Source organism: Amblyomma mixtum, chromosome 2, assembly GCF_055824585.1.
Source record: "Amblyomma mixtum isolate Tamu chromosome 2, ASM5582458v1, whole genome shotgun sequence".
Lineage (NCBI taxonomy): Eukaryota > Metazoa > Arthropoda > Arachnida > Ixodida > Ixodidae > Amblyomma > Amblyomma mixtum.
Genome location: NC_143013.1, coordinates 106,310,327 through 106,319,365, shown reverse-complemented (window position 1 = coordinate 106,319,365; position 9,039 = coordinate 106,310,327). Strand labels below are relative to the sequence as shown.

The window sequence follows — 9,039 nt, the reverse complement described above, 5'->3', positions numbered from 1 at the left end:
GAGCAAGGTGCTCCTGAAGGATCATTATTAGGAACCCTCTTGTTCATAATGTACATTTGCGATCTCTATTAGATACCTGAGTCACATGACCTGATGTACTGTACGCACATGACAACAATGCATTCTTCACAGATCGTCCGCTGCCCATGTAGAACAATTTGTATGTTCTAATCTTAGTAAGCTGTTTGTCTGGCTAGAGATTAATAAACTCACTTTAAATCATTCAAAAACAAATGACATCATTTTCCGACCAATTAACACTCGAGTGGTTTTAAGTGCTGAATATGAAAATACAAAACTAAACAAGTGGCTGACCAAAAACTCTCCGTCTTTGATTTAATAAAACTCTTTCTTGGAACACTTATATAGCCAACGTAGTTGATTACCATACTAATGTAGCGGGTTTCCTTTATAAAATCGCTAGTTTAGTACCGGTCTATGTCAAGCGCTCGATATACTATGCACTGTTTTATTCGCGACTAATACATTGCATCTTTATTTGGGATACCAGAACACATAGAACACATTATCCCATTAATGTGGTTAGGTTATAAATACTACGTGATGAAAGTATGCAAGAAATATTTGGTGCAGTTCAAACAAGCATGTCCTTGAGGACTAAAAGGCTTCGGAATCAAAGTCGTCCTAGAGCCACGTCTAACTTCACATACGCAAACCTGGTACTGTGCTGGTGTCCGGTCGACTGTTTTCGACGTGCTGCTGTTAATTCTTGTGCCTCTTTTGTTGCCAGCCCTCCCTACCCTTGCTGATCTGCATCACCGTATTATGGCTACCCAATTTTTGGCCCGGTGGCTGTCCTGGTCCTCCGAGCGCACGCTAGCACCGCAAGAGTAAAGGTGATACCTGGCTGGCAGTGACCATTCAACTATAAGCTCCACGCAGAAGACACGAACAGAGATAGAGGATTAACCGTCGACTGCAAAACCACTGCTTAACACTCCTGTGATGCGGTGATTATCTCCAGCGCTCCCGGTTCGTCGAGCACAGTTATGGAGTTCATCAATCTAATGCGTTCTGTGCCGAAAGTGCAGAGCCAGTGTGGAGTGTGTGCGCGCGCGTGTGTGTGTGTGTTGTGATCTAAACCGGCAGTGGTATGTGCCCCATGTTCAAGGTGATTCGCACAGATGCAGTGCAGTGCAACATACGTCCCAAAAGATGACGACTTGCATGTGCAGTGGTGCGCGTGCACGCATGGAGCAATGCTATTTGCCAGGTCGACTGCATCATCGTTTCTGCCGCACGGATTACGCTTTCTGAGTGACGTGACCGAGCACTCACGTTCCAACCGAAGCTATGCGCATGGACTGCGTCGTCATCGGTGCTACCATCACGTAAGTGGCAACGAGCTTTACATTGTTGTCAGCCTGAGTAATAGTGCCCTCAGGGCTACTGTTGTGGATGCCATTATTACTGAGAACAAGGTGTGTCAGAGTGCATGTTGACGAAGGCAGGCCTTCGAGGCGGCTTTCGGTAGGACATTTGTACAACGTGACTTTTGCGATGATGTCGGAACATTCTGTTCTTGTTTCCAGATAAATATTGTTATTGTTGCTTTCATGTGTAGTGTCTTTGGGACTTCAAGGGAGTACTAATTATATGAAATAAATGAAATAGCCTTACGCGGAGTGTTTAAATGCAGTTGCATATTCTTACAGTAAGTACCACACTTTGGGAATGAATTCAAGGCGGACCTTGAGAGGTTCGGAACTGTAGCATAAGATGCAGAAATCGTGGTATGCATAGGAAGTGAGTTGAGATCTCTAGTATTTTAGCCACGGTATTGGGGTTCTGCGCTTTGCTCCAGCCAGTCTAAACGTTTGCTTCAATTTAGCAGTACCTGATCGCTACTTAATTTAATTATATGCGTAGTCCGTAGATCGGGACGTTGCTATAGTGGAAGTTATAGCTTTTGTGGGCGTACAGACAGCAGCAGACAAATATTGAGCGACGATTATACTCTCCTCATGGTCTGTTTCAAACCGTTTCGCTACGAATGAGTGAACCAAGCGAAAACTCATTTTGAGTCAACTGTCGGCAGCTGACCTTAGATTCGATTGTTTTTCAAGATATTTTTACGTCGGCACAGGCCGGAAATGAATCCAGCGACTGCGCGAACAATTCTACAAATCTCCGAGCTCGGCACTTTGTTTTGCGGCTGCTCGGTGCTGTTTTCATTACATGGCTTTCCCCACTGTAAAGAAACTTTCAGGATTAATGATGCATTTCTCTGTCTATAAATCGCACCCTTCCTCACCCAACATGGGTGCAAAATATTGCTGTCGCACCCGTCGAGTGGAGTATGATAGCTGTAGTTGCACTATTTTTCCCAAATGTTTTACTCAAGGGCTTATTTTCTGTACAGTTGCACAAGTAGCGATTGCTGTAAAAGACGCTAGAGATTTTTTTTTTGCGACGTACACTCTTAGAGGGAAGGTGTACAGTCCCTGCGAAAAGCTGCCGAGGACCTGTCTCAATATGTGCTATGATTCGGGCATCCACATCTCTAATTAAGATACCGAGATATGCCTTTTACGGAGTGCCTGCAGGTCTTCGCGGTTGAGTCACATATCTGAGGGTGTGTGTGTGTGTTTTATGCTTGAAAGCTGCGTCGTCGCTTGGAATTCAAAAGGTACAAATCGGCGGCAATTCATACAGAAAAAATTATGTTAGCTGTTAGCCGCATTCTTAGGAGCTTTTTAAATGAACTGAATTTCGGAACGCAGCAATCATACGTAAGCTGGTTGAAATAAAACTGCATATCAAATATTCGAGCCCTGTCGTATTTAGTAAAAATTCTGTGTAACACGTGCCATTATGAGCACCGAAGAACCCGTGTTTTAATATTGTCAGTCTTAAAGGAAAAGAGATAAGTTTGCAGAAAGACTCGAACACGCACTGCTCTCGAGTGAAAAAGAACGTCTAATCCGTGCAAGGTATTTAAGAAATTTTCCCCGTGATATTGAATGTCGTGAGTAGGATTTTTTGCTTATTTTATGAATAATGCGATTTAGTACATTTAACTTGTATGTAGAAGCAAACGCGTAAATTGCAATACCTTTATAAGATTCGCCAGGATTCGTGTATCATTTTCCTCGCAGGCAGATTAAATGAAGATCTTAAAATATACGGGTGGGCGCAGGCAGTTGTAATCGTTTTGATACATCGTCAATTTGTTCACCCCAGCACACGGTATCGTTTTCTGCAAACTAAATTTTCTGTCACCATTAAAGAAACCAGTTTAAAGAGCGTGTTCAAACCTCCCGAACCCTCCATCTTTTGCTGAATATTCACGGCCAACAGACGAGATGGCGCCCCCGGTGCGATCGCAGACAGAACAGTTTTACTTCCTTCGCCGTCGCCGGAGACGATGCGAATATAAGACTTCTTTGATGGATTCAGGGAAGTAACCCAAGGAGATGTAGCAAAACAATTCGAAATTTAAGCTCGAACAATGCGGCCGTTTAGGTGGGAGAAGCATTCTACGGCGTGCCTTTATTTCTCCAGCACGCTATGTTGTAGAGAAGAAAGTAAATGTGAATAGCTTGCGCTGAGGTACGATAGGTGGGGCAGTGACCGTATTTGGTTTTAGTTTCACTATATGGAGTTCTTCGGTAATGGAGGGCTTCGGTAATTTTGGTGACCTGGGGTTCTTTAACGTGAATGGACGTCGCACAGGTGTTGTGGATTTGAACCGAAAGCACTGTCCTGCCAGTACAAACTTATAATATTTCTAAATCATAGGAAGTTTCACTATTATGCCAGTCCGTTATGCCGCGTTCAATGTCATAAGATATCAGTAAAGGAAGATCACCCCCACGGAAGCCGGAGTGGTGAAAGTAAAAAGTTTTGCAGCTCATTCTCCTGAAAAATGTGCACTCCAAGTAACACTGAGCATCCTAAAAGAAAAAGGAAATGAAAATTCGCTAAAGAATTCCTCTAAAAAGATTTTCTTGTTCTTTACACAGCGTGCATTCAGATTATTCACTTTAAGCGATGTCGGTTCAACACAGGCAGCATTGCAGTTCTGGTCACTCGGGAATTAATAACACGTCTGCCGCATTTTGATCACATTTAGAAGGGCAACAAAAAAAAAACAAATTATGAATAGTGCTGCCGCCGATCCATCCCCTTCACCTAAATTACAATGTTTCCCTTGCTTTTCCGAACAAAAATTTTTCTGTTGACATACCAGCAAACTTATAGCCTATATCTTTGGCACAGTTTTTCGTTGCTTGAAGCAGGTCTCTATAGCGCAATGTTAGGCTTTCTTTGAAAGAATATAGGTATTACGAAGTATAGGCACGTAATTTTTGGGTGCATGTTTTCTGCTTTGCAGCGAAGCGTAAATGATTATAATACATGGATTACCGCACGGTGTTCTCTTACGACCGCTAAATATATTATAATCAAATTTATTTCTCGTGCCGTTTCGGTTTCAACAGCCCAGCTATGAGATGTAAAGGTGTGCTTATAAAGATAGGTTACCTGAGGCAGGAAAAAAACCGCGATACGGCTACTTTGTCGTTTTAATTCACTAAAATGCGAACGACTGCCTGCACCAAGAGCCGGAATAAAAATTAATGTAGAAGCAGCGAATATTGCAATTTTTTGACGTCTCACGTGATCTATACGCACACGTTGACGTCCCAGACATCGTTCTGCTGTTTAAACAGAAACCAAAACAGCCTGACAGAAAAATTTGATCATAAGTTGTTTAGCTGTACTAGGCGGATACCGCGTGGTGATTCATGCATAGTAGTGTCTTCCGCATACCGGTAGGGAAGAAAACAACCAATTGAAATCAGGTGTCTGTACTCCTTAAAAATTCTTCTTATTCTTAATACACTTTATCACATGCCTCGTAAAGCGGACAATGGTGCCTGGTACCTTATCACGTTTCGAAAGAATTGAACAAACCGTTGCAATGTCAGATTCTATCATGTGAGGCACATGAAGCTGATCGACCGTGTCGTTTAATATAACTGCCAGATCCTCATCTTCTACTTGCTCTATGCCATGCAGTTCCTGACGGCTTCAGGATTCAAGGCCATGTATCTCTCTGTTATGCCGAGGTTGGGCTAGCTGATGTAGATCAACGTTTTGCTCCAGCCCTGACATCCTCTTCTTTTGCTCCTTAATATCGACCTTTTAATGCAGAAGTTTTGCTCAAATTCATCGAACCTCTCATATAGGAAGTTAAGGGACTCTCCCATATTCTGAATTTTTCTGCGAAGGGCATATGCTGTTCCATCTTCCAGTTAATTGACACGAGGGTAAGTTTAATATCTGTACCAGAGCTATTGGTGCCTTCATTACTGCTATTGGTGCTTCTAGTACTTTTCTTGATGGACACTTCCACGATTTTTTTACAGCATCATTCTTCGATTTGAGTGACTTCTCAGTGAAACAGCATATTTTGTGATAAGCGCTGTCGCAACTGGAACATTCCACAAATCTCTCATCCTTGGGAATGGTCAGGTTGTATATGTTGCAAGAACCAGACATTGTTTGAAGTGTACAGGGGGACCGCAACATGAAATCCAACAGTTCGGACAGTAAATGGCAGCAGCAGCAGCGAAAATAGTATTACAAGATTTTCGATACTCAGTGCTACAAACTTGCTAAGAGAGCTGTTTGTTTTTTCTCACACGATGTTCACACCTTGCTGCCGCTGCTGATAAATTATGGCTTGATTTAATCGCTGTTCATTGCCCAGACTCACAAGTTAGAGGCGTACCTTCGACTTCTGCTGATGTAGAAGTCATTTCGTCATTTCTTTACATTCGCAGCCAGCAGCAAATTGGTGGCAGGGCACACCTTGTATTCGACATATGGAGACGCAAGTCTCGTAAAACCATCACCCGACACCCCCCCACCCCACCCCCCACCCCCCCCATCCCCGCAGTTCGTCCATTTTTTTACTGCCGTACATGAGCGCGCCATCCGCGCGCCGCGGAAGAAAGCAACACGAATGCGGCTCGCACGCGTCATTCGACTTCCTTCCTCTCCTTCAGGAACCCTCGCGGACGGCGGCGACCTTAGTACAGCAGGCGAGTCCGCGACCGGCAGAAAGAGCCGCCTGCTGCCAACCTTGCTTGGCCCCGCCCCTGTTTAACATTTGTTATGCGCGGCGTTCATATATTTAACAAATAAGCTGAGCAGGCTCCGCCCATCGATCGGAGGCACGGGCGGTTCGTGGCTCCTCCCAGAGGCCGGTCTGGTTCGAGCTTGAGGGGAAGGGCGTCAGTAGGGTTCTTTTGGAGGAGAGGCTCCCATGGAGGAAACAAATTCCGCCATGGCGGCCCTCATGTCGCCACCTGGTCGGCGTATGCAGGCAGCTGCGACGATGATGGAACGCGGTACGCTTGCTCGCTTGTTGTGTTTACTTCCCTACTTTGGCAGCGGCATTGCACTGCAGGAACTTCGGGCGCGCTCCGCGCACCCGAGGCCTCCGCGACGAGGGTGTGGAGAGCAGCTGGCGGCTTACTTTTATTGCAGTTCGCTCCGTGCTGCAATGCATACCCGCAAAAAGTGGACCGAATCCATATGCGACCTAAAATAGCAGTCTGCTGTCCTTCCGGTAAATTCATAAAGTGTATGCCGATAACTACGGAGTAAAAATTGGCAAAAAGGTAGGGGTGGCGAGCTTGTAAAAACGCTTTACAGCGGGATTACCATAACGTGATAGGATGGGCGCTGCCATATTCGGTCGCGTAAAGTTTCCATCATCGCCGGCCTTCGGGCCTTCTGGTTTCGTCGGATGTCGAACATTTGGCGACCTGCTGCAAGGGGTCGTTCCTGCTCCGAATGTCGATATCATTTGCTGGCAGACAGCTGAAGAACGGGGTGTGAATGCGCATAGCTTGTGTTAGTGCGGCAAGTTGTTCGATTGAACCACCTGATTTAGTCGCCTCTTTCTCACCACCAGCAACTACTTGAATATGTTGACCAACCGGCCAGCCATCTGCGCGTCTTTTATTTGTTTTTAATCAGTTCCTATCTACGTCCTTATTGTGCCACTTAATTCATTGTCAATAAGCAGAGATCAGTAGCGCAGTATTGTCTGAGACTTTATTTTGCAGAGATGGGTACTTTTACTTAAATAGAATATGCCTACAGACTTCTTAAAGTGTTAGCTACCGCATACAAGTTATTGCCCAAGTATTATTTTAACTTCCACTCGGGATAAAAATGGCTGAGGCTTAACTTGGTTAAGCCTGGAGAATGCGAAGCATCATCGCGTCGCGTAATTTGGAGGCGCACAACCACAGCGACGGCGCGAGGTGGGCCCCCGTTTCTCCACTGTCGTGACGTCATCGTGTCACGTGGTGTGACGTCATGTATCACGTGATTTGGAGGCGCACAACCACAGCGACGGCGCGAGGTGGGCCCCCGTTTCTCCACTGTCGTGACGTCATCGTGTCACGTGGTGTGACATCATGTATCACGTGATTTGGAGGCGCACAACCACAGCGACGGCGCGAGGTGGGCCCCCGTTTCTCCACTGCCGTGACGTCATCGTGTCACGTGGTGTTTCGTCATGTATCACGTGATTTGGAGGCGCATAACCACGGTGAAGGGCTGAAGTGGTAGCTAAAGTAGTATGCTTCGCATAAAAACAAGTGCACACGGTTCAAAACAGTACACGGACTATGGAAGCATGACGAAGATAAGCGGATGCCAATCATTGCAAAGATGATGTTTTCAAGAATAAAGTAAATTCCTTCGAGTGGATGAAAACTTAAAGGTGCACTGAAGAGGAATCTGAACTCGTCTTTTTGCCGCGGGAACTCGATCTACACGTTCCGAGCAATCTTAGAAACTTCGAATTATTGCCCTGTGTGGCCGATTTCCCTAATTAAATCGGACTAACGCCCGGCTGCCGCCTTTTTTTTTAATTCTCCCCGTACGGTGGGCGGCGTCGACCAACGCGTGGAGTGCCTTTCACCCAGTCCCGTGGCGGCTTGCCGCTCTGCCGTCGGCGGAGTAATACGTAATAATCCGTAATAGCAAATAGTCCGCACGTATTTTTATTTCTGCGGGCTTATTTTGCGGCTATACTATCTCCGAAAGAAACTATTTATTCACGGAAACCTAAAAAACAAAATAAAGCGAAATCATAGCCTCCTTGGAGCTGGCTGAAAGGCACTCCACGCGTTGGTAGACTCCACCCACCGTACAGGGAGAATTAAAAAAATAAAGTCTGGAGCCGGACTTTAATTCGATTTAATTGGGGAAATCGGCCACATAGGGCAATAAGTCGTAGTTTATAAGAATGCTTGGAACGTGTAGATCGAGTTACCGCGGCTAAAAGACGAGTTCAGATTCCTCTTCACTGCACCTTTCAATGGCCACGGACCATCCGCTGGTGGAAAATATTTTCTACCCCTGCGGTTGTGAGGCATCGTTCCCGAAACGCACGGCGCAACATTTTTTGAAAAGACTTATCTTTAGAGTAGTGGCAGCCACCGTAATGTAGCTACTTCGCCATGCTCCCCTCTTTCCGTTCCCTCTCCGAGATATTGCTCTCTCCCGCCTCGTCAAGTAGGCTCCGCAAGGAAAATCCGCCCACCTCCTCCGAGGTTAGCGGCAGGCGCCACAAAGCGCGATCACCTCGACCACTTCAACAGGTCAGCAAGCGCATCCTTTGATGTATTTGTAGAGGGCTAGCATGCGCCATGTGTGTTTATTCCCCCCTCCCCCCTACTTTCTTAGCGGCTAAGGAAGGGAGGCTTCGTCGCTGAGCGGGCCCCAAGGAGAGATGTGGATGCGCGCGGTCTCATTAGGAGCGCCCATCTTTCTGTTGCCTTTGGTGTCGCCGCTGCAGACCCCGGAGAGCCCCCGGCGGGGGGGCTGCGAGGAGAGCGCAAAGCGGGCAGCAGCCAGAGAGGGAGCGGCCGGCTCACCCAAGCCTCCCATTGTCCCCTTTTGGGGAAGGACGCGTGTTTCTCGCCGGGGCCGCTTTGTGCCAGTGCCCAAAGAACCAAGAGCATAAAAAGGTCAACGCCGCCGTTTCAT

At 46.4% G+C, this 9,039-nt stretch overlaps 1 protein-coding gene across 1 annotated transcript in view; it reads left to right on the top strand.

The window, feature by feature from the left end:
• Positions 1 to 853: 853 nt before the first annotated feature.
• Positions 854 to 9,039, top strand: part of LOC149360453 (myb/SANT-like DNA-binding domain-containing protein 1) — an 82,118-nt gene continuing 73,932 nt past the window's right edge. Inside the window, exon 1 of the mRNA XM_089572322.1 lies at positions 854 to 1,352. The gene's annotated coding sequence lies outside the window, so the exon portion shown is untranslated. The remainder of the gene's footprint in view (positions 1,353 to 9,039) is intronic.